The sequence below is a fragment of the Myotis yumanensis genome, unplaced genomic scaffold (assembly GCF_028538775.1).
Source record: "Myotis yumanensis isolate MYYU_CA2020_CCGP unplaced genomic scaffold, mMyoYum1.0.hap1 SCAF_12, whole genome shotgun sequence".
Lineage (NCBI taxonomy): Eukaryota > Metazoa > Chordata > Mammalia > Chiroptera > Vespertilionidae > Myotis > Myotis yumanensis.
This window is the reverse complement of record NW_027223763.1, coordinates 49,524,922-49,550,620: the sequence shown is the minus strand read 5'-3', so window position 1 is coordinate 49,550,620 and position 25,699 is coordinate 49,524,922. Positions and strand designations below refer to the sequence as shown.

At 41.7% G+C, this 25,699-nt stretch overlaps 1 protein-coding gene across 3 annotated transcripts in view; it reads right to left on the bottom strand.

The window, feature by feature from the left end:
* KDM4C (lysine demethylase 4C) overlaps window positions 1-25,343 on the bottom strand; it is a 333,028-nt gene extending 307,685 nt beyond the window's left edge. For all 3 annotated transcript variants that reach the window (XM_070431644.1, XM_070431646.1, XM_070431648.1), the window contains exon 1: window positions 25,140-25,343. The gene's annotated coding sequence lies outside the window, so the exon portion shown is untranslated. The remainder of the gene's footprint in view (window positions 1-25,139) is intronic.
* Window positions 25,344-25,699: the final 356 nt, after the last annotated feature.

Here is a 25,699-nt window from a genome sequence, read left to right as displayed (position 1 = left end):
TCTAACTCTCTATCCCTCTCCCTTCCTCTCTGTAAAAAATCAATAAAATATATATATATTAAAAAAAAAAAAAAAAACAAGTATGGCTCTCTCTACCTTTGCCCAAATTATTTCCTCGCATTGAAGCATCCTTTACCTGGCAAACTCCTGCCAACTGTCAAGATTCCTGGAGCAGGCCTATGCAAACCATCTGTGTATTTCGACCTCCCTCTCTGCATTCCTCTTATAGTGGTTACCTGTCCCAATGTCTGACACTTCCAACCATACAATGAACTCTAAGCTCCTTAAGGAAAAGGCAGGCTCTCCATCTCTTTAAACCCTGATATCCAGTCTGGGACCCAGCCTGGCCCATAATATCTGCTACAATACTACTTGCTCACTGAATGAAGGAAGAAATGCCAAAATATTATCTACACTAATAAAAGAGAAACATGGTAATTAGCATACGACCGCTACCCTTTTCATTGGCTAATCTGTGAGTATATGCAAATTAACTGTCAGCCAAGATGGCGGCCGGCAGCCAGGCACTGAAGTGAACATGAGGCTTGCTTGCTGCGGACTCCAACGTTCCCCACCTCACTTGCCGGCCTCTCAACTGCAACTCTAAGCAACTATGTACTATGTTGCAAATAAGAAGCTAAACAAAACACCAGGAACCAGCCGGACTGAAATCCAGCCAGACCGAAACATTGTATCCATGTTTTCAGCAGCGAGGCCTCAGAGCTAAAGCTGGCCCAGAATAAAAAAAAAAAAAAGAAAACAAGGAGCGGTTGGAAGCTTTAGTCACTCGCCAGCCAGAAAACAGCCCTCAGCCCCTCACCCAGCCTGGCCAGGCACCCCAGTGGGGACCCCCACCCTGATCCAGGACACCCTTCAGGGCAAACCAGCTGGCCCCCACCCATGCACCAGGCCTCTATTCTATAAAGTAAAAGGATAATATGCCTCCCAGCACCGGGATCAGCGGAGCAGCGAGGCTCCCGGCACCGGGATCAGCGTGACAGGGGGCAGCGCCCAAACCCCCTGATCGCCCTGTGGCTCTGTGTGTGACAGGGGGCGGGGCCACAACCTCCCTATCAGCCCTGCTCTGTTCATGACAGGGGAAGGCACCCCAACCCCCTGATCAGCCCTGCTCTGTGGCTGATAGGGGGGAGCTCCCCAACCCCCTGATTGCCCTGCGGCTCTGTGTGTGACAGGGTGTGGCGCACCAACCCCCTGATCGGCCCTGCTCTGTGTGTGACAGGGTGCGGCGCCCCAACTCCCCCTCCCCCCACGGGCCCTGCTCTGTGTGTGACAGGGTAGAGCCATAACCTCTCCATCGGCCCTGCCCCGAGTGTGACAGTGGTGGTGCCCCAATCCCTGATTGGCCCTGCTCTGTGGGTGATAGAGGGTGGCGCCCCAACCCCCCTCCAGGGGCCTTGCTCTGTGTGTGACAAGGTAGAGCCATAACCTCCCCATTGGCCCTGCCCTGAGTGTGACAGGGTGCAGTGCCCCAACCCCCTGATCTGCCCTGCTCTGTGTGTGACAGGGGGCGGTGCCCCAACTCCCCAATTGGCCCTGCTCTGAGCCTGACCAGGGGCTGCACCTAGGGATTGGGCCTGCCCTCTGCCACCTGGGAGCAGGCCTAAGCCAGCAGGTCGTTATCTCCCGAGGGGTCCCAGACTGCGAGAGGGCACAGGCCGGGCTGGGGGACCCCCCTCCCCTGCCCCCCGAGTGCACAAATTTTTGTGCACTGGGCCTCTAGTTACTTATATAAAATGATACCAAATGCAGGAAAAAGGAAAGCACTGGTCCCAAACACAGGAAAGTCACTTAGAAAACAGGTTCATTTGCTTGACTGGTAAAGAATAACAGAATATAAATATCTGAGCAGTGAGAAAGGGGAAGAAGCCCCCAGATTACCTTTGTAGAAACATTTGTTACAGAGAAGGCAGCCCTACTTCTCCCGTGGCCCAAAAATAGGAGTGGCCTGCATTATTTCTCTAGGCAGAGGAAGGAGCCACTGAAGAAGGAAATGCAAATCCAGTCAATCATTCAATAAGTGGTTACTGAATGCCAAACTGCTGGGTAGGCCCTCAGGAAAGAATGAGATGACACCCTAACAATAGTGGGGTGAAACAGACAATAAATATGGACTCTGAAGAAGAAACCAGGGTATGGGGAGAGAGCACCAAGAGGAGGGGGCCTGTTTTTTTTTTTGTTTTTTTTGTTTGTTTGTTTGTTTGTTTTTTTAACATATTTTATTGATTTTTTACAGAGAGGAAGGGAGAGAGATAGAGAGTTAGAAACATCGATGAGAAAGAAACATCGATCAGCTGCCTCCTGCACACCTCCTACTGGGGATGTGCCCGCAACCCAGGTACATGCCCCTGACCGGAATCGAACCTGGGACCTTTCAGTCTGCAGGCCAACGCTCTATCCACTGAGCCAAACCGGTTCTGGCGAGGGGGCCTGTTTTATACAGGGAAGGCATTCGAGAGGCCTAAAGGAGAAATAAAGCATGAGGATATCTAGATTAAAAGCAGTATAGGCTGAGGCTACAGCAAGGAGCCTCTTGGGCTCTTCGGGGAATAGTAAGGAAGTGAGTGTAGCTGGAGCTCGAACAAACTATAGCAAAGGAGAGAATGGTAAGAAAGGAGATGAGGTAAAGTAGGGGAGATGAGGATGGGAGAGGAGATGGGGGAGAAAAAGAGTTCAGTCTTTACTCTGAGAGTAATCTTGACGTCTTTCCCTTTCTTATACATTCCCACTCTTGATACTCTAATATGTGTTTCTATTCAATAGATGACACTGCTTTCTAAGGAAACTGTTCTGGAGTATTGTAAGCAAAGAAATGAGCAGGGTAATCACTCTAACTGTTGTAGCAAACAAAGACAAGTTTGGAAGCACAGAGGAAATTTATACCAATCCCAGCAAGATAAAATGGTGACATGGACTGGTGTTGAGCAGTAAGAAGTAGTCAGATTATGGGAGGGTGAGGGGGGGGACAATGGGGCAATAAGGACACATACATAATACCTTAATCAATAAAGAAAAAAAATGTAGTCAGATTGAAGATATATTCTAATCAAAATTTCCTGACAGAAGTGAGAGAAACAGGAATCAAGATATAGGTCTCAAAAACAGAACACTGGCTCTGACAAGAAATGGGAGCAATGAGACTAAGATATGTAGCAAATTAGTAGTCATTAAACCTCAGTACTTGACCTAGTTTGCTAACTGGTCTGTGAAATATGCTTTGCCTCATCCTAGTTTCACTACTTCCTTGATTACACAAAACTGTTCTACCTGCAAATCAGATACATATACTGAAGATCTTAGTTAGCTTATGTTTTACAACTTTCCAATATATAAAGTTTAAATTGAATCTATAAAGGTTGTACAATCATAAAGTTTAAAATGTTAAAATTTTTTAAATATGTTAAAGCACTTAAAAATGTAATGCTGTCCAGCCGGCATGGCTCAATGGTTGAGTGTCAACCTATGAACCAGGAGATCACAGTTCAAATCCAATTCAGGACACATGCCCGGGTTGTGGGCTCCATCCCCAGTGTGAGGCATGATTCTCTCATCTTTGACTGATATAGCTCTCCCACACTTCTTACCTGCAAATGTTACCTTATCGTGAAGGAAAAATATCTTTTATCCTTATTCTTTATATGACTTTATTTGGCTGATGCTGTTCCCTGCTAAACGTAAATCAATATCCTATAGTGCTTTCCTGTGTACAGCTGGATTTCTGACCTGTGTCCTATTATTTACACAATTTCTGTAAGAAGAGTGAAGCTGATGGCTCTCATCGTGGGAGTGTTAGTTTCTTGGTCAAGGCCTACCTAAGAACTGTCTGCACTGCTAACTGCCTTTGAAGAGATTATTTCAGAATCTGCTACAGAGTGCAGCCCCCTGAGAGACGCAGCGCTCTCCAGGTAAGCAGACGATGCATTAGGTTAGAAAGAAAATGAACCAAGGCACAACTACTAGCTGTGCTAGCATCAGAAGAGAACACTATTCCAGCCTCCCCCATGGCTCCTCATGAGGACTCACCCAAACCCCAGGGGCCAGGCCATCCTCTCCTTCCTCACTCACCACTCCTTTCCTAGTGAAATTTTTAAAAGGAACAGAGCACTAAAGCTCAGGCCAAGCAGGTTCAATGGAGGCAGAAGGTAGCTGGAAGCCTGGCCTTTCAGTTTCAAACTGCAGCTCATCCAGTTTGATCTCACAGTGAGTCTGCATTGGCTTTGCAGACTGCTTCAGTCAGGCATTGTTTTGGGTTGAACTGTGTCCCCCAAAAGATATGTTGAAACCTAATCCTCAATGCCTATGAAAGTGACCCTATTTGGAAACAGGGACTTTGCAGATATAATCAAGTAAAGATGAGTTCATACTAGATTAGGGTAAACCCTAGTCCAAGGGTGGGGAACGTCTGGCCTGCAGGCCACATAAGACCCGCAAAATCATTTGGTCTGGCTCTGCCAAAGCATTAGGGGTGAGTTAATTAAATGTTTGACCAAATATAGCAGGCTAATTTTTAAAAGTTGATAATTTTGTATTGCCTGCGAATGATCTGTGTCCAATTTAGCCTTGCATCAACTTTTCAAACGCACTAGGTCAAATTTTAATAGTATCTGTCATTTCCTAGCTTTTCCTTTCTCTATCTATTATACTACCTTATATTGTTAAGTGTCCAACAATAGAGGCCTGGTTAAATCAACACAGGCCTCTTCCAACACAGGACAGGCAACATAAAAGGAATGAGGAAGATCTCAAAAAACAGAACTAGAGTGATTTCCAAATTATACCATTAAATTAAGAAAGCACAGTGTAGAACAGAGTTTATAATTCTACTTTGTGTATAGAAAACAAAACCAACAAAAATGGTTACCTATAGGGAAAAGAAGAGACAGGAAAGGAAGCAAAACTTCTATGAATGTAGATCTACATATAGTTTTAACTCTGGAATCATATAAATGATTTATATCATAAAAAAAACAAATTTTAAAAGGCCTTAAAAACTGAAAAACAACTCATCTAACTATATAGTAAGTCAGTGGCATAAACAAACAAAGAAAAGAATTGCTAAGTAACTTTGAGTCACAGTGTTTAGGCAGTAAATCCTAAAAAGATATATTCTGGGATACAGAACTACCTTTAAATATGTCAAATTTCATTTAGTTGACAGATTGTTAGCAGTAATATTGGTATTAAATTTTTAAAAAATGAGCAAGCAATTTAAGATACAGCAACTAAATAACAATACTGTCATTAGCTATCAAGAATTTCATTGTAGCCCTAACCGGTTTGGCTCAGTGGATGGAGCGTCGGCCTGCGGACTGAAAGGTCCCAGGTTCGATTCCGGTCAAGGGCATGTACCTTGGTTGTGGGCACATCCCCAGTAGGAGGTGTGCAGGAGGCAGCTGATCGATGTTTCTCTCTCATCGATGTTTCTAACTATCCCTCTCCCTTCCTCTCTGTAAAAAATCAATAAAAGTATATTTTTTTAAAAAAGAATTTCATTGTAAGTATAAAGGTCTAAAGAGATACTAATATAAAATCCTTTGATTACATAAAAACTTAGTTTTTCATTAGAATCTGAAATATCAATATGAACTCATGATTTTTTCTCTGAAAAAAATGTGTATCTCCTAGTATTGCCCACTGAACAATACACTGAAATACACAGAAAGACAATACCGCCTGGCCAGCATGGCTCAGTGGTTGAGCGTCAACCTATGAACCAGGAGGTCATGGTTAAATTCCCGGTCAGGGCATATGCCCAGGTTGCAGGCTCAATACCCAGTGTGGGGCATGCAGGAGGCAGCCAATCAATGATTCTCTCTCATCATTGATGTTTCTATCTCTCTCTCTCTTCCTCTCCCTTCCTCTCTGAAATCAATTAAAAAAATTTTTTTAATGTTAAATGTAGTGTGGAAACTGCAAAAGGTTATAGGGTAGTGGGATTTGTAAAATCTAGGATTCTGGCTCATACTTCTTCAAGTGTCTTAACTCTCATTCTACTTTTTAAATGAAAGAAACCGAAAGTGGCAGTTTTAAATAAAAGAAACTGAAACTGAAAGTGCTGCACAGTGAGTGTGTTTATGTTAGAGAGAAAATGCAAGACACCAACCTTTACTCAAAAAAAAAGACTTTGCCCTACAATCAAAAATAGGCAAATAAATGCTTAAGTTTTAAGTAGAAATAAAGTAACAGATGTATATAGCTTTCTTTGTGATTTACATGTTTTGTTTTGTTTTGTTTTAATATATTTTATTGATTTTTTTACAGAGAGGAAGGAAGAGGGATAGAGAGTTAGAAACATCGATGAGAGAGAAACATCGATCAGCTGCCTCCTGCACACCTCCCACTGGGGATGTGCCCGCAACCAAGGTACATGCCCTTGACCAGAATCGAACCTGGGACCTTTCAGTCTGCAGGCCGACACTCTATCCACTGAGCCAAACCGGTTAGGGCGTGATTTACATGTTTAACAAAAATAAAAAGTATTCAATAACTTTGGTAAAGAATCATTCTGTGTATATAATAAAAGGCTAATATGCAAACTGTCCCCTTGGGAGTTCAACTGGAAGACCGGAGTTTGATCACTCGCTATGACATGCGCTGACCACCAGGGGCAGCACGGAACATGGCGGGTGACCAGCAGCGGTGGTGGGGCGCTAAGGGAGCAAGGGAAGGAGGAGGTGGGGAGGCAGAGAACCTGATCTCTGGCCAAACCCGTGGACTGAAAGTTCCCTGGTTTGATTCCGGTCAAGGGCACATGCCCGGGTTGCGGGCTCGATCCCTGGTGGGGGACATACAGGAGGCAGCCGATCAATGATTCTCTCTCATCATTGATGTTTCTCTCTCTCTCCTTCTCCCTTGCTCTTTCTGAAATCAATAAAAATATATTTAAAATTTTTTAAATAAAAATTATCAAAGAAAACTTATAATCTAATGTTTTATTAAAAAGACAACACACATGCCGAAACCAGTGTGGCTCAGTGGATAGAGAGTCGGCCTGCGGACTGAAAGGTCCCAGGTTCGATTCCAGTCAAGGGCATGTACCTGGGTAGCGGGCACATCCCCAGTAGGAGATGTGCAGGAGGCTGCTGATCAATGTTTCTCTCTCATCGATGTTTCTAACTCTCTATCTCTCTCCCTTCCTCTCTGTAAAAAATCAATAAAATATATTTTTTAAAAAAAGACAACACACCCACAAAGCAGAAAGAGCATTCTCTAAGAATAAAAGATGAACGTTTAAAAATAAATCAGCATGTTCATTACTGTTTTTCTGTGGGAAAATATGCTATAAATGATATTATTGGCTTACTTAAAAAATTGGAATACAAAGTATTCCTGTGCATGAATTTTGTGCATCGGGCCTCTAGTTATAATATAAGCATAAAAATAATGTTAAGGGCCGTGACTGGTTTGGCTCAGTGGATAGAGTGTCAGCCTGCGGACTGAAGGATCACAGGTTCAATTCCAGTCAAGGGCACATGCTTGGGTTGTGGACTCAATCCCCAGTGGGGGGCATGCAGGAGGCACAATCAATGATTCTCTCTCATCATTAATGTTTCTATCTCTCTCCCTCTCCCTTCCTCTCTGAAATCAATAAAAATATTTTAAAAAAATAAATAATAGCCGTAACCCGTTTGGCTCAGTGGATAGAGCGTTGGTCTGCGGATTGAAGGGTCCCAGTTTCAGTTCTGGTCAAGGGCATGTACCTTGGTTGTGGGCACATCCTCAGTAGGAGGTGTGCAGGAGGCGGCTGATGTTTCTAACTCTCTATCTCTCTCCCTTCCTCTCTGTAAAAAATCAATAAAATATATATTTTAAAAATAAGTAAATAATAATGTTAAGGTCAAAAATTGCCGCAGTCTTTCCTCATGTCTAAACATAACTATTCTATTTCCCTTATCTCTTCCATACTGTCTCAGGAAAAAGTCAAATCTATCAGGGAGTTTAACTTAAGTTAAAGAAAACACAAAGCTCTATGGGTTTATTTTTATACTTGCTATTATAAATAGTACTTTTTAACTTTTTCTTTTAAAATAATTTCAAACACAGAAACATTGCAGGAATAGGAAGAAAAGAACCTATATACACTTTATCCAGATTCATCTATTAATATTGTACCAGATCTACTTTATTCATTTGTATTTTCTCTGTCTCTACACTAGACAACAAGAAAAAAAATGTTGGGGGATTCTGTAATAAATCATAAATCTCTAACTGGGCAGGTCATAGTGGGTAGTGACACCCCAGGCCAGCCCTGGCCATTGTTCTTGTGCATCTAGGTTAACACACCTTTGTAATACCAGGTGTAACCACTCTCAAGAGAGCACATAACCTTAGCTAACCTGTAATCCAATCTCCACCTTGCCTACCTGTAAGCTTCTTCACCTTCCCTCCTTAATTTCAAATGCATAAAAGAAACTGCAAAACTGTTACTCTCATTTGAGATCTTGCTTCCTGCAACTCTCATCAGTTTTGGCTCAAATAAACTCATACGTTTTTGGACATTTCTTAAATCGATAACACACACACACACACGATATAGTATAGAAGATAGAATACTCCTTGTATATATATGTATATACAATTTTTTTCTGAACCATTTGAGAGTAAGTTGCACACTTCATGGCCCTTTACCCCTAAAGTTTACTAGTATGCATTTCCTAAAACAGGGTCCTTCCTTTACACAGAGACAGTAGAGTTTTCAACTCTAGTAAGTTTAATATAGATCCAATGCTTGTATCTAATTTCTGTATTCCAATTTTTTAAGTAAGCCAATAATATCATTTATAGCATATTTTCCCACAGAAAAACAGTAATGAATATGCTGATTTATTTTTAAACGTTCATCTTTTATTCTTAGAGAATGCTCTTTCTGCTTTGTGGGTGTGTTGTCTTTTTAATAAAACATTAGATTATAAGTTTTCTTTGATAATTTTTATTTAAAAAATTTTAAATATATTTTTATTGATTTCAGAAAGAGGAAGGGAGAAGGAGAGAGAGAGAAACATCAATGATGACAGAGAATCATTGATCAGCTGTCTCCTGTATGTCCCCCACCAGGGATCGAGCCCGCAACCCGGGCATGTGCCCTTGACCGGAATCAAACCAGGGAACTTTCAGTCCACAGGCTGACACTCTAGCCAATGAGCCAAACCAGCTAGGGCTATTTTAGAAAATTAAAAGTTGACAAGCCTATGTCAGTCCAACTTATTTTCTCAAATTGGGAAGTCTGGAAACCAGGGAACTAAATAATCCCTGAGATCTTTCATTGCTCCAATGTTATATATAAGAGAGGAAGGAAGAGAGGGTGGAGGGATGGAAGGCACTAATTATTTACATTAATGAAAATTAAGTAACTTACTCAAGTTCAAGTACTTATTCAACCACTACCTTTTTGAATTCCAAGCTTTTAACTCTACAAAACCCCAACCTCCACCTAATACAGTAATCTTACAAATGTAACATTCTTAACAAACCATTCTCTCAGTAAAAATGGCTTCCACTTGCAAACCACTTTAACTTCAAATTCTTCAGCGTGAAAAATAAGATAACTAGTCCCATCATTTCCCTCCAAAGCATATAGGTGAAAGGGCGAGGGCTAGGCCCTCCATCTTGCCCCAGGGTAAGGGCTAGGCCCTCCATCTTGCCCCAGGGTAAGGGCTACGCCCTCCATCTTGCCCCAGGGTAAGTGCTACGCCCTCCATCTTACCTTGGCCATGTGCTTGGCAAGGAGCTTCTTCCCGGAAGTCTAAGCCTCTGCTAGCCACACCCAGAAACAAGACACCGACTTGCACCTGGCCAATCGGCAAGGCCCACAGCCCTTTCTCCTCCCCTTACTCCAACCCCCTATAAAACCCCTCTCCACACAGAGTTCTCTCTCTCTCTGCTTCCTGCTGCTGTGTCGGCGAAGTGGGGGAGCCGAGCTAGCTCGAATACAGACTCTTATGCTTTTGCATCGGACATGGCTGGCTCCCTGGTGTGCTTTCTTGGGGATCCTGAAATCTGGGCATAACAATAGGTTTTCAGACTTTTCTATCTCCCCTAAATCTTCCATACATTCAAGTGACAACTCTCTATATTTACAGCTAAATACAAAGATTAATCAAAAAATTTGCATGGCCCTAACTGGTTTGGCTCAGTGGATAGAGCATCGACCTGCGAACTGAAGGGTCCCAGATTCAATTCCGGTCAAGAGCTGTACTTTGGTTGCGGGAACATCCCCAGTAGGGAGTGTGCAGGAGGCAGCTGATCGATATTTCTCTCTCATCGATGTTTCTAACTCTCTATCCCGCTCCCTTCCTCTCTGTAAAAAAAATCAATAAAATATATTTAAAAAAAAAAAAAGAAAGAAAGAAAATACAACTTTTTTTCTTTGATTGGAAAAGATAAGAGAACTATCTCAAAAGTGCAAAACACAGATAATGACAACTGAGAGTCACACCCTCTAAAGAAATGATAAGGGAAATAGACTATGAAGTCATCCTAAGATTCTACCCATCAATCCCTAAAGTGTTCAAACAGAAGCAGAAGAATCTTTGCATTACTAACAGCAGAAGCAGCTAACGTTTAAGCACCTAATATCAAACTCACTCAAGGTCACACAGCTTTGAAAAGATAAGCATAGGTGTTAACTGGGATTTTGCTGTAGAGAACTAAAGAGGCAGGTAGATGGAAAGGGAGGCTTAGATGCTTGAAATCTGCTTCCATCTGGCCCTAGGTACAGAAGCCAAAAGTAAAAAATAAATAAATCATTCGTCCCAGAATAACTGCCTAACTTGTTCAAAATCAGAAGAAAAACAATAGCAGTAGTAAAGATGGGACAACTGGCCAGGAATTCCTTCCCCTTTGTAAGAAAGTAAAAATCCATAAGGGTGAGGACTGCTAACAAAATTGTCAATACAGGCAATATGTAACTTCAGACTCAAATTCAAGGTACAAACATAAACGCTATAGGAGTTCTTGGGGAAAAGACCACAGATGGACTATGAGGGAAGGCATAGAGAAAAGGTGAGTCTGAAATGGGCCTTGAAGGTAAATGAGATTTGGGTCAAAAAATAGTGAGCTATCCTTTGTGTATGAGGAGCACACACCAAGAACACTAACATAGGAAACTCACTTAATCTTCCTAAGCTCCCTACAAGTATAATATTAACCCTATTTTGTAAGTGAGCAATTGAAAGCCCAGAGCAGCATTCTCAAACTTTTTGGTCTCAGGACCCCTTATACTTTTAAAAATTATTGAGGAATCCAATAATAAAGAGCTTTATTTATGTGAGATATCTACTTATATAAAAACCATGGGTGGTGTTCATCACATCCAGAAGAACCGCCGATACCAAGTGGAAGGAAGTCAGTCCTGCAGGGGTTGTCTTGGCAACGGCTGTGCCCTCCCCCAAGCTGTTTCCCAGAGCTGTTTCCTGTAAGGGCAGGGTTTGAGGCAGGAACCCGCCCTGGGAGCCTGGAGCGGGTGCAGTGCGCCAGCACGGCCAGGGGTGAACCTGAGTGGGGGCGGCTGAAAGGCTTAGAAAAGACAGACAAGAGAATGAAAGCCGGGTCTCGGTGGGACGCTGCTTCTCTGAGAAACAGCGACCACGCCCACAGCCATGCCTTTATTTTATAGCAGAAGCTACGAGGCAAAGAAAGGGCGTGACCAAGATGTTTACAACATTCTCCTGGGTTTCAATCATACTCAACTACATGCACCTGAACTCTATCAAGCCTACATCATTCAGGCACATGGAGCCACATGTTCAGACCATAGGTTCAAGCTTACAACTACAGCTGTTGGCTATAATTGTGCTGGGAGGGCCCTGCCCTCCAAGCTGGGACTTGCACGTGGCAATGAGAGGACTGTGCCCTCTCATCAGTCCAAGGCTTGAACCTGTCCAAAACACTGTAGCAGCTCCCCACAGTAAAGTTTTAATTCTGTTTCTTTGTTACTAATGTTGTGGCCCCACCCCGTAACAAAGAAACAATTTCCGGAGGATGAGGCCCAGGAATCAGGATTTTAAAAAGATTTCCAGGTGATTCTAATGTGCAGCCAAGGTTGAGAACCACTGCTATAGATAATATTAAAAATACATCTAAACGTGTAATTCTTTGTCCTAAAAATGAGCATGTTCAAAAATTAAATTAAGAAAATTTGGATAGCCCTGACAGGTTTGGCTCAGTGGATAGAGCGTCGGCCTGTGGACTGAGGGGTCCCGGGTTCAATTCTGGTCAAGGGCGTGTACCTTGGTTGCGGGCACATCCCCAGTGGGAGGTGTGCAGGAGGCAGCTGATCCATGTTTCTCTCTCATCGATGTTTCTGGCTCTCTGTCCCTCTCCCTTCCTCTCTGTAGAAAATCAATAAAATATATAAAAAAAAAAAAAAAAAAGAAAATTTGGATATACTCGATGGAGATTTTCACACATATTTGAGTGATGATTCCATTGATTCCACAGATGATGCTGAAAAGGAAAATTTTTCCATCGAATTTCTAATAGTATTACTCCTTCGGGAATGCCGTGTCATAAATTAAAATTGAAAGTGGGTGCAATCATCATGCTATTGAGAAATCTCAATAGTAAATGGGGTCTTTGTAATGGTACCAGATTTATTATCAAAAGATTACGACCTAACATTATCGAAGCTGAAGTATTAACAGGATCTGCAGAGGGAAAGGCTGTTCTGATTCCGAGAATTAATTTGTCCCCATCTGACACTGGCCTCCCATTTAAATTGATTCGATGATGGTTTCCTGTGATGCCAGCATTTGTGATGATTATTAATAAATCACAAGGACAAACTCTAGACAGCGTAGGCATATTCCTACCTGAACACGTTTTGCACATGGTCAGTTATATGTTGCTTTCTCTCGAGTTTGAAAAGCATGTAATGTTACAGTTAAAGTTCTAAGTACTTCATCACAAGGGAAATTAGTCAAGCACTCTGAAAGTGTTTTCACTCTTAATGTGGTGTCCAGGGAGACATTAGAATAAGTTTAATCACTTTATCAGTCATTGTTTGCATCACTGTTGTTTGTATATCATGTTTTTGTTGTTTTCATATCATGTTTTTGTCGTTTTATATCATGCCTCTGGTGTTGTTATATCCTTTTGTTACTGTTTATTTATTAATAAATTTATATATGATTTTCATATACATTTTACTAATTTCCTTTCATCTCTCACACTTCTATTATAGAGAAAGGGCAAATAGCAATATTAAAATATCTCTGCTAATTAATTCCCTTTTTAAAAAATATATATTTTATTGATTTTTTACAGAGAGGAAGAAAGAGGGATAGAGAGTTAGAAACATCGATGAGAGAGAAACATTGATCAGCTGCCTCTTGCACACCCCCTACTGGGAATGTGCCCGCAAATATATGCCCTTGACTGGAATCGAACCTGGGACCCTTGAGTCCGCAGGCTGACGCTCTATCCACTGAGTCAAACCGGTTAGGGCTGGAGTCATTTTTTTGTTTGTCACAAGTGGAGGATTTCTAGTGGCATCTACTGTGTTAGGGACAGGGATGCTGCTTAACAGCGTAAAATGCAGAGGAAACAACACCCACAACAAAGAATTCTCCAGTTCTAAATGTCAATAGTGCAGAGGTTCTCTGGGATCTAGAGAAACTCTAGCATACGTTCAATAATATTCACATACAATAATGTTCATGTTATTTGTAACATTTTTGTAACAGCTGAAAACAATTCAAATGTCTATCTACAGGAGAATCAATATATAAATCAGAGTATATTCACACAATGAAATATTATATAGCAGTGAAAATTAACAAACCAAAGCTACTCTCAACAACATGGATAAACCTCAGAAAGTTCAATCTTAGAATGCTCAAAGCAAATTTCCACTTTTACAAATCTAAAAAATAAAATTTAGCCCTGACTGGGCAGTTCAATTGGTTAGAATGTCATCCCCAATAGGCTAAGGTTGAGGGTTCTATCCCCGGTCAGGGCATATGCACACATATAAGAATCAACCAATGAATGCATAAGTAGAATAACAAACCAATATCTATCTATCTCTCTCTCTCTCTCTCTCATATCAAATTTAAAAATTGATAGATAAATAATTAAAAGTAAAATTTGACTGCTCTTTAAGAATAAATGCATACAAAATAAATGTGGATCCCAAGAAGATTCATTTGATGTGAAGGCTGCAGAGATAGACTCCCAATAGTCCAACCAAGGGCCCAAATTTTATGAATAATAGAAATCTAGCAGCCATTTGCTGACAGGAGCTCCTCAAGTAATCTGTATACCGGAAAGAACTAGAGACTGAACTCGTTGCTTCCTGCTTGTTTAATGTCTGAGTTGACCACTGAAGGGAAACTGGGTTTCATCTTTCTACCAATAGACTGAGACCCACCCCATCCAATCAGAACTACACAATTTAAACTGAACAATTTGGAAATTTAATTGCATGAAATTGAGAACTTAAGTGGGAATATTCTCTATAAAAGATGACCCTTATGTCTCAGTATAGCAAAATTTAGGTTGCTACCTGAATCTTGTCTCCAAGACTACAGAACTTTTGCTCAAGTATGTGCTTCTTATTCTTTATTACAATCTAAAATTAATTTTGTCTGACAATATTACACCAAGAATTTTTTTAAACTTCTATGCTAAAGCCATTCTGTAATACAAAGCAAACACTCCCAGCTTTTAATTTTGGTAATTTCATATTTTTGTATATTAACCCTTTGCACTCCGCTGTCCCCTCTCAGGGGACATCGGAATTCTAGCATATCACTAGGATGTCCCCTCTCAGGGGACATTGCAGTTTATTAGTGATTACGGGGAATTGAGTTATTTCAACGCTACTTTTTGAGACATGCATGTTTCCCTGAAGTTTTATCTTGAAATGGCACAAGAAATTAAATCAAAATATCGTAAAATTACTAAGATATATACAAGAAATGTCAGCGGGTTTTGTGTCGGATTAAACAATAAACTACATATTCCCGATGTGGGACAAAGAAAACGGGACTGCCTAACCGGTTTGGCTCAGTGGATAGAGCGTCCGCCTGCGGACTGAAGGGTCCCGGGTTCGATTCCGGTCAAGGGCATGTACCTTGGTTGCGGGCACATCCTCAGTAGGGGGTGTGCAGGAGGCAGCTGATCGATGTTTCTCTCTCATCAATGTTTCTAACTCTCTATCCCTCTCCCTTTCTCTCTGCAAAAAATCAATAAAATATATTTTAAAAAAAGAAAACGGTACTGCATTGTGTGTTCTAACAGGAAAACACCTGGTGGCAGGCGTCAAACCACTTATTACTGTCAAACATGCACTAATCAGCCTGCAATGTATATTGGGGAGTGTTAAAAACTTATCATACTGTACAAAATTATAAACAATAAAATATTGGTTTTTTTGCAAATATACATTCCTCGATGTCACCCAATTCATATAAGTCCAATATCATTATAATACGTTACTTGGTTCCAAAATTATACTAAATAATACGAGGGTCTGTAAATGCACGTTTCCGCCGCAAAGTAGCGTCGAGTAGCTGGTAGCCAATGTCCAGAATGGTTCGGAGTGCAAAGGGTTAAATGTGCCAAAAAAGCAAGACAGACCTGCATGCCAATGAACAAACCAACATAGGAATTTAAAACATACATTTGTTTGTTTGTTTGTTTGCATTCGTTGGTTGCTTCTTGTATGTGCCCTGACTGGGGATCAAACCTTGGTATATTAGGATGAGGCTCTAACCAACTGAGCTACCTGGACAGAGATAAACTATTTTTAATTGTACTTTGTGATATTATTTTAATTGAAAAACCTATGTATGGGTTATATATTTGTATTCAAGCACTTAGTAATAATTTGTTTAGATCTCCTGTCCTTATTCTTACTCCACTATACAACCAATAACACAATTATAAATACCTATATATTTACAGATTAAATGAACAAGCAAGTGTGGCTCTTTGGTAAAATAACTTTTATATAATCATCAATTACAACATCAACAATGGCTTTAACATTAAAAAGTAACTTGTGTAGAAAAATATTTGCACACTAGAATAAAAATCTTTTCTAACTGTATGAACTGTGCATCCTACCAATACCCTTTGATCTGGAAGGAAATATTCACATAAATGTATCATAACCAACAGGGGAAAAATGTTTACAAACAGCAGTAATTCTAAATAAATCTGTTTATAAGTAGTTTGTAGTGTATTATAAAAGAAACTTCTCACACTGCAATGCAGGACAATGTCATGTCATATCTTGCCATTAAATTTTTCAAAGACACAGAGAAGGCAGTCAAAAAGAAAAAAGCTCAGTAAGTATAAAAGCAGGCAGTGCTAAATCCTCTTTAGGAAGAAAGTAAAAAATTAATTATAGATATAGAAAGTACATTTAACCCAAAAGTCCCTGATAGAGAATGATCACCAGACAGAGACAGAAAAGTACCATCTTGACTTTATTTTTTATCATGCAGCAGTAAAAAAAGAAGAATCTCTTACCCTTTGAGACAGCATGGAGGGACCTGGAGTCATGCTAAGTGAAATAAGTAACTCAGAGAAAGAGAAGTATCACATGATCTCACTCATATACGGAAGCTAAGAAACAAAATAAACTGATGAAGGGTGTGGATCCAGAGACTCAAGCATGGAACAGAGTGAGGAATCTCCGAGGGAAGGCGGGGGAGGGTGGGTGTGTGGGAGGTAATCAACCAAGGACCTTGTATGCATATATGCATGGCCCATGGACACAGACAATGGGGTGGTGAGGTGTTGGGGGAAAGGTAAGCTGGAGGGGGCCAACAGGGGGTAAAAGGAGACATATGTAATACTTTCAACAATAAAGAATTTAAAAATAATAATAATAAATGAAATAAAATAAATTTGAAAAAATAGAAAATACTAATTAAAAATGACCAATATTTCCTATACTGTTGGACTCTCCTTCCAAACCTATTTTTAATTTGAAGCCAAAAGTAATCGCTAAAAAAAATTAATATCTAATCTGTATATCAATAAAACATCTAAGCAAGAAACAAAAATGCTTTAAAAGTTATGAAGAACGTAAAAATCATTCTCATTTTTTTATTTGACTTTTTAGAGAGAGAGGACAGGAAAGAACAGAGAAAGAGAGAGAGAGAGAGATAAAGAAGCATCAATTTGTTCCACTTTTTTTTTCTTCTGGGTTTGTTTGTTTTTAATCCTCACCCGAGGATATTTTCTCCATTGATTTCTAGAGAAAATGGAAGGGAGAGAGAAGGGGGAAAGAGAGGGAGAGAGAAACACAGATGTGAGAGAGACACATTTATTGGTTGCCTCCCACACTCGCCCCTACTGGAGCTGGGGAACCTGCAACCAGGTATGTGCCCTTGACCAGAAATCGAACCCAAGACCTTTTGGTCCACAGGAGGATGCTCTAACCACTAAGCAAACCGGCCAGGACAGTTCCACTTTATTATGCGTTCATTGGTTGATTCTTGTATGTGCCCTGACCAGGGATTATACCTGCAACCTTGGTGTATCAGGACAACATTCTAATCAACTGAGCGCTACCTTGGCAGGGCATAAAAATCATTTTTAAAACATACAAACTTGAGGTATCTAATTGGGAAAGACTCTTATGAAAAGGCTACAAAAATAAATTCTGAACAGTTTCCAATAAATACTTTCTTTAAAAAAAAACTTAATTCTCCATTAATTCCAATTTTTAGGAAAATTACACAAGAATTTGGGTCCAGAGAGGACCAAAAAAAAAAAAATGTAATCAATGCTAACTAATAATTCTAAATGAATAGAAAAAAGGATTGTTCTCCTATTACTCAGAATAATGCATAAACCTAATTTGGTTCCTAAATTCCTACTAGTATGCAATATAATTGGTAAGGACACCCACACAAAACAGCCCAAGAAAGCCATTTCAATAGTTTCAAAAACTTGCATTTCACATGATTGTGAATTGCCACTAAAAGCTTGCTGGACTTGGACTGTTTCTCTCCAGAGGCCTGGGAGGGAAGAAACACTTTCTGGCACCTGCAAGAGCTGAGTCTCCCAGGTCCTCATGCCCCAACCCACCTCACCTGCCACATTGCCCACCACATGTCCCCGCAGCCCATGGGCATGCACCCCAGGCAGGCTGCCTGGCCAGCCACACTGAACCACCCATGCACCCAGAAATTCTCTGGCACCAGGGGTGGAACCGCATCACCATCAGGTCTCCAGAGAGATAACATCTAAACTTAACTAAACCATTTAGGGCTATCAGTAATTACTCATTCTTAGTTTCAAGTATAAAAAACACGGCCCAGCCCTAGCCAGTTTGGTTCAGTGGATAGAGCCTCTGCCTGCGGACCAAAGGGTCTCAGGTTCAATTCCGGTCAAGGCCATGTACCTTGGTTGCAGGCTCCTCCCTGGCCTGGGCCCTGGTCTGGGCTCGTGCAGGAGGCAATCAATCGATGTGTTTCTCTCTCATCCATAGTTCTTTTCTTTTTTTAATATATTTTATTGATTTTTTACAGAAAGGAAGGGAGAGGGATAGAGAGTCAGAAACATCGATGGGAGAGAAACATCGATCAGCTGCCTCCTGCACACCTCCTACTGGGGATATGCCCACAACCAAGGTACATGCCCTCGACCGCAATCGAACCTGGGACCCTTTAGTGGAGTCTGCAGGCCGATGCTCTATCCACTGAGCCAAATCGGTTAGGGCTCCATAGTTCTTTTTGTCTTTCCCTCTCTCTTCCACTCTCCCTAAAAATCAATGAGAAAATATCCTCAGATGAGGATTAACAACAACAAAAAATATTTTAATTAAATAAATAAATAAAAAGCGAGGCCTAAAATTTGAAATATTTTGGCAGTTTAGTATACAAACTTTTTGAAATTTTCCTAAATATTCACAATTGCATATGAGGTATCAGCTATACTTAAAATAAAATTTTAAAAAGTTGGAAAATAGTAGCCACAACCATCTGCCGGTCCTTGCTTGTTTCATTATTAACAAATGCAAAGAATACTACTTTAAAGAATTATGATAATTTGCACAACTTTAACAGCTACCTGTCCAAAAGACCAACTTGAGGGAGAGAGGTTTGCTATATTTTTATTCTATATGCAATCTTTGGCACAATACCTCGCACAGGTATTTGCTGATGATTTATTCTCTTTAATCTTGATACCAATTCAGGGCTTCCTTGACATGCAAACAAATCTAAAAGTATTTTCAATGTCTACTAGATGACTTTAATTTTCTTCAAAATCTCAGGTATTTAAGCAAATTATAATAAATACAATCATTATACAAACACCAAGGAAAATCATAATGTTACCTAATGCTTCTCAATGACTATAAAATATGGTTTTAATAAATACAAGACCAAACCCTCACCAATATCCACAAAAATAAACTATTTAGGCCATGTTTTGTTTGTTTGATTCATAATGCTTCCATTTTCCGTGTCTTTCACTGTATGTTTCTTTCAATTTTGTTTCTAAATCCCACTATAACTAGATATTTTCCAAACTTAACAGAAAGATATCACCTAATTCATCCAAAACCTTCTCCATCCCTTCAACTCATGCCATATAGATGACCTTAATAAGGAATATTAAAACTTTCCAAATTAACAAGCAATGGGCAACCATAAGTGAATATTCATTATCAACAATCTTGAGCAGGGGAAAGAGTAAGGAAATCCTCAGCAAAAAAAGATGAAAAACAAGGCTTGGTAAGCTTTTATAACTTAGTCAGGAAAGGGAAAAAATCAGGCTAGGAGAAAAAGATGATCACTGTACAGTACAAGATATTACATATCATGAACGTGGAATGTACATCCCACCTGGACAGGAGTCTCCAAAACTCAGCCAATAGAAACCTCGGCTTTAGCCAACATTTTAATAACAGTGTTATTTTGCCTATTTGCAAATACATATTAATGTATAGGAAATTTGTACTTTCAACTGAGCCCTTCCTATTATAATGTAATGTTTATTCTCAAAAGAATTTTAATAAAGGCAGATTTAAATTACTATTAATCCCACCACCAAGTTAAGAGTCCAGTGTATATTTTCTAAACATGCACATTTATAAACACGTTTAAACACAATTGGGAGAACACATTGTATACAATTTTGTATACTGCTTTGCTTTCATTAAACATAGAAGGACTTATCTAATGCTTTTAAATATTTTTGTTAGTTATGAATATCATAGCATAGTGTTCAGTTAAAATACATACTTGAGTTCTTCCAATATATAGCTACCAAAATAGATAAAAGATCAATATTTCAAGGTGGGACCAAACAGCACCACGCCTTCTGGTAAGTGAACAAATGAAAACCACAGCTCTAGGAATCAGCTCCAGTGATCATGAACTGTGACACCCTTACCCAGCCAGGCTCCTTAATTCACACATTCACAAATACTTACTGATTTGCCTTGATCCTCTTGTTTTAGGAATGTCCTTTGGTTTGTAACAAATTGAGAAAACAAAACTAATGAGTGGCCAGCCTTAAAATTCATTGACTGACCACACACCTGTAATGAGCTCAGCCAAGTAGGGTGAAAGAGTACTGGCTACTGGTGGTCCAAAGAAGCCTGGAAGACCTAAGGGAGAGCCAGGTTTAGATTTTTCTAACCCTCCTTTGAGAACAGGCTGGAACGTATCAGCAGGAGGAACTTTCTTTTAATAGGGAAGGGAGTGGTATTAATCCTTGTACTTTCCATCAGAAAAGACTGAGATATAGCCATTGTGTTTCAAAGGAGGAGGAGGGGCTAGTAGAAATTAGGCATTTTCCTTATTTTGTCTTAGAGCTATGCTGTGCAAACTCAGTCTGCAGTCCTACCCAACTTAGTGGGTTATGATCTACATTTTTATATTTAATACAGAACAAAATAGAAAATATAAGAGTACAACACAGCTGGCAAAGTATTGTTTTGTGAAATTTTTGCTTCAATTTAATATGTGTATATATGTGTTGGGTCAGAATGGGTAAAATATATTTCCTACAGTGTGCTCTGATTTTAATTTCCTTAATTTTTTCATATATGTAAAAATCATTAATTTGTACAAGTGCTTTTTGAGCACCTACAGCTAGTGCTGGTGAGACAGTGGTGTGTCGGTGTGATATAAGTAAATAAACACCCCTACCCTTATAGAATTCTTACATTTAGGAGTAAACAATAGAATAATCACATAAATAAGATTATAAACTGCTAAGTGTTATGGAAGGAAAAGCTCAGGAAATTAAGATATTCACGAGGGAAGCTGACTTAGATCAGGGAAGAGATGGGGTGACAGGTCAGGATTCTCTGAGAAAGTGCATTCAAGCAGAGACCAGAATGATGTAAGAAAAGGAATTAAGTGGGAAGGAAAGTCTGCCTGGCAGCAAATAGCCAAGGCCTGTACAAGAAAAGAAAAGCCAGTGGGCAGAGAGGAAAAGTAGACCCTCTAGAAAAGGCTTTTTGAGATAGGAGGCAATAACAGGAATTTCAAATGTCCTCAGGACAATGAGAAAGATCTGATTTGCATTCTAAAAGCTCGCTGAATAGAACAGAGAAAGGGAGGAGACTGCAGTAGGTACTGAGACGTTGCCAGGTAGAGACTAGCGGACTGGTCTGATATATATATTTAGGAAGCAGGCATGACAAAATTTGGTGATAGTTTGGGTGTGAAGGCTGAGGAACCATGAGGTTTCTGGGATAACTCCTGGTTACCCTAGTGGGCAATGAAATGGGATGAGATGCATGAGAAACCCCAGAGAAGCAGAGCTGAGATGAAAGATGTTCAACTTGTTTTGGGGTTTTTTGTGGGGTTTTGTACATAATTTTTTAAATATATTTTTATTGATTTCAGAGAGGAAGGGAAAGGGAGAGAGAGATGGAAACACCAATGATAAGAGAGAATCATTGATTGGCTGCCTCCTGCATGCCTCACACTGGAGATCAAGCCCACAACCCAGGCATGTGCCTTGACCTCCTGGTTCATAGGTCAACGCTTAACCACTGAGCCACTCAGGCTGGGCTGGGGTTCAACTTGTTAAGAGTTAACATGTAGAGATGCCAAATTAGTAACTGGAACTCAATGGAGATATATATTTTTAAAAAAAGGAAGTCAACACCAAAATGGTTTGATGACACATTATTCTGCTCCTTAAATACTTGCCACAGTAAAGTATTATGCAAACCTATCAGAATCTAGAATAAATTTTAAAGATTCTATGGAGCAGCAGTTCATAAATACCATAGTAACTAAAACCACTGAGTATCTGAAAATATAGAGCTACAGTGTAACTAAGCATTCACATTCAATATACTCCTCTTTCATGAAATGGTAGGGAATCACTTCTCTACTATGTTCACTGCTATATGTTCTACATCTAAAATTTGAGGAAATGTACCCACTACTAGGCAGAATAAACCACCCAGCAAGAATAAGACAAACAGCGCATATAGCAAACAACTGTGCAAGGAAAAACTCTGTAGTACTATAAAACATACAAATATACTAGTAAGGATGTTTCTTAGGGGAGGAAAGGGAAATGAGCTATTTAGCACATACTTATTTCTCAAACCTGAATAGTATCAGATGAAAGATTCTGTTCCTTAAGAATCAGCTCAATTTCAAGACCAGAAATTCCATCCCTAGGTAACCAATGGTAAGTATCCTCACCGTTCCCAAGTGGTCCCTATATCTGACGAAGAGTCAAAATTTAATAAAAGCTTTACATTAAAGCTATAGTAAAATCTTATCTAGTTTATTAAAACAAAACAGGTTAGAAATTTACAAAAAATGAAAATGTCAATTACTGCTGATTTCTCTTTTTCCTCTAAATTATCCTGTTTCCAGATTTTCTTTTGTTTTTTAATGATTAGTTATTTTTCATTTAGGGATTTCTTAAAATATGTTTTTGTTGATTTCAGAGAGAAGAAAGGAAAGAGAGAGAGAAACATCTATCAGCTGCCTCCTGCACACCTCCTACCAGGGACTGAGCCTGCAACCTGGACATGTGGGCATGTGCCCTGACCGGAAATTGAACCAGTGACCTCCTGGTTCATGGGTTGATGCTCAACCACTGAACCACTACAACTAGACTAAAACTTATATTTTTAACTTTAGAAAAGCAATGGATTAAAGTCTGTTAATGTGAAACAAACCTCCAATTTAAATTGCATTCATAGGGGGGACAGATGGCAATGGACATAGACTTGACTTGGGGTGGTGAACACACAATACAGCGTACAGATGTGTTGTGGAATTGTGCACCTGAAACCTGTACAATTTTACTTTTGTTTATCAGTGTCACCCAAAAAAAATTCAATAAAAAGAGAGAAAAATAAAAAAAGTAAATTGATGCAATTACCAAGTTCGTGGGGTGCTGTAAAAATTATGTGCAAATTTTACATAGCACCTTAAATTGGGGAAAAGGGAGCCTAAAAACTCTGAACCCCCATGTAATACATTCCTAAACAAAGTGGGGGATGAGGGTGGAAGGGGACTGGCAAGGAGGGAGAACTAGAATAATGATCTTAAAAGGGAACAGAGCCCTAGCTGGTTTGGCTCAGTTGGTAGAGCATCAACCTGTGGACTGAAGAGTCTCAGGTTCAATTCCTGTCAAGGGCACATGCCCAGGTTGCGGGCTTGATCCAGTAGGGGACCTGCAGGAGGCAGCCAATCAGTGATTCTCTCTTATCATTGATGTTTCTATCTCTCTCTCCCTTCTCCCTTCCTCTCTGAAATCAATAAAGATACAATTTAAAAAGAGAGAGAGAGAGAATGAATCAAGTGCTATAAAGTAAAAATGAACCTTGCCCTAACTGGTTTGGCTCAGTGGATAGAGCGTCGATCTGCGGACTAAAAGGTCCCGGGTTCAATTCTAGTCAGGGGCCTGTGCCTTGGCTGGGGCACATCCCCAGTAGGGGGTGTGCAGGAGGCGGCTGATCGATGTTTCTCTCTCATCGATGTTTCTAACTATCCCTCTCCTTCCTCTCTGTAAAAAATCAATAAAATATATATTTTAAAAAATGAGCCTTGAAGAATTAAAGCCACTAATTTTCAAGCACTACCCTTCCAAATTAAATTAGTAACCGTTGCCATAGAAACAGTGAAGCAGAGTTTCCCGAGATTAAAAAAATAATACTGAAAATTCAAGTGGGTGAAATAGGGCAAAGTTTGGTCCGAACCTAGGTGAACAGAGCCTACCAGAAACTTTCTCGCCGAGGTAAGGGTGGGCCAACCGCAACTTCCAACCTACATTTCCCAAGCAGTGCTTCAAACACCACCCCGCGTGGTCATTAACCAAGTGCTAAAAAAAAGTTTGCCCTCCCTTCTTCCGGAGGAGGAACCAGGCAAAACCCCTCCCAGCTATCGCACATAAGGAACGCCAGCCGGTGCAGCATCCGAATCGAGCCCTGCGGGTTTCATCGGCGGAGCCCCGAGCAAAAACCCAAACTCGAGCTCAGAGCCCCAGCCTGCCTGGCCTGGCTCCCTCCTCCACCCCAAGCCCCGTCCCGTGCCTGGCATTCCACGCGACCCGATCCAACTCCTAGGTAGTAAGCACCCGCTGTCTACACCGCACCGTGGTTTCGGGCACTGCAGAAATGGCCCCGTGCCGGAAAAACCAAAAGGACACAACCGCGGGGGCTGGGGAGGTACCCCAGAGCCAGGCTAGCTGCCTGCGACCGGGCGCTCCGGGGAGGAGCCCCATCCTCACCCCGCGGCGGTGACAGTCCCCGCGAAGAGATGGCCCCGCGAGGCGCAGCAGGCCCTGCTTCCCCGCGTCCGCCGCGGACGCCGCTGGAAGGGGAACCGAAAGGAGTTGGCATCTCTGGACCACCCGCGTGCTCCTCCGCCCCAAGGAGCGCGACCCCGACGCCGGCCCCCGGCAGAACACCCAGCGCCGCCGCGAACCCCCGAGAGGGCCGGAGCGGGCTGTCACCGGCTCCCGCCTCCCTCCCCTGCGACCACGGCCGAACGCTCTCGCCCCAGCTTGACAGTCCCGGCGGCCGCGGACCGAGCGTCCCAGGTCCGGCGTCTCCACTCGCCCGGACGCCGGCAACCCCTGCTGCCCCGCGCGGAGGGGAGCAGTGCCGGGAAGGTCGCCCGGGCCCTCCCCTGCCGCCCCGATCCCCGGGACTCCGGAAAAGCGGTTACCTGGCGCGCGGGCGGGGTGAGGACACGGCCCGGGGGAGGAATAGGAGAAGGAAGACGGTGGCCTCCGGCCCAGAGAGATTTAGGAAATTCGGGAGACTTGTTCCGCACTGGGTGACAGCTGCTCGCTGCGCACGCGCACCCGGCTCAGTCCGCCGATCCCCCCACGGCTCCTCACCCTCCCGAGGAGGAGACGGAGGCAGCGGGAAGGCGCGCGCACGGCGCTCGCCCGCTGCCCCTGCGCGAGGGCGCGCGCGCCGTCACGTGACCCCCGGGGCCCCGAGTCACGTGAACTGCCAGAAAGCTTAAAGGTGCCCGGCTTCTTCTTACTTTGGGCTTAATCTTCCGCCCTGTTCTTAATCGGTGTTCGCTGTCACGTCTCTTGTTCTCCTGTGCACTTTTTTTTCCCAGAGGGAGAGACGCTGGAGCAGAAGAAAGGAACCGGTGCACAGAACCTTGCCCGGCAGCGCGGACGGTGTTCCCGCACGGGTGGCCCTGGGGGCCCACGCGCCACACGTCGTCCTGGGCTCCGCCGCGGGCCTATGGCGGCCCCCGCCGCGCGG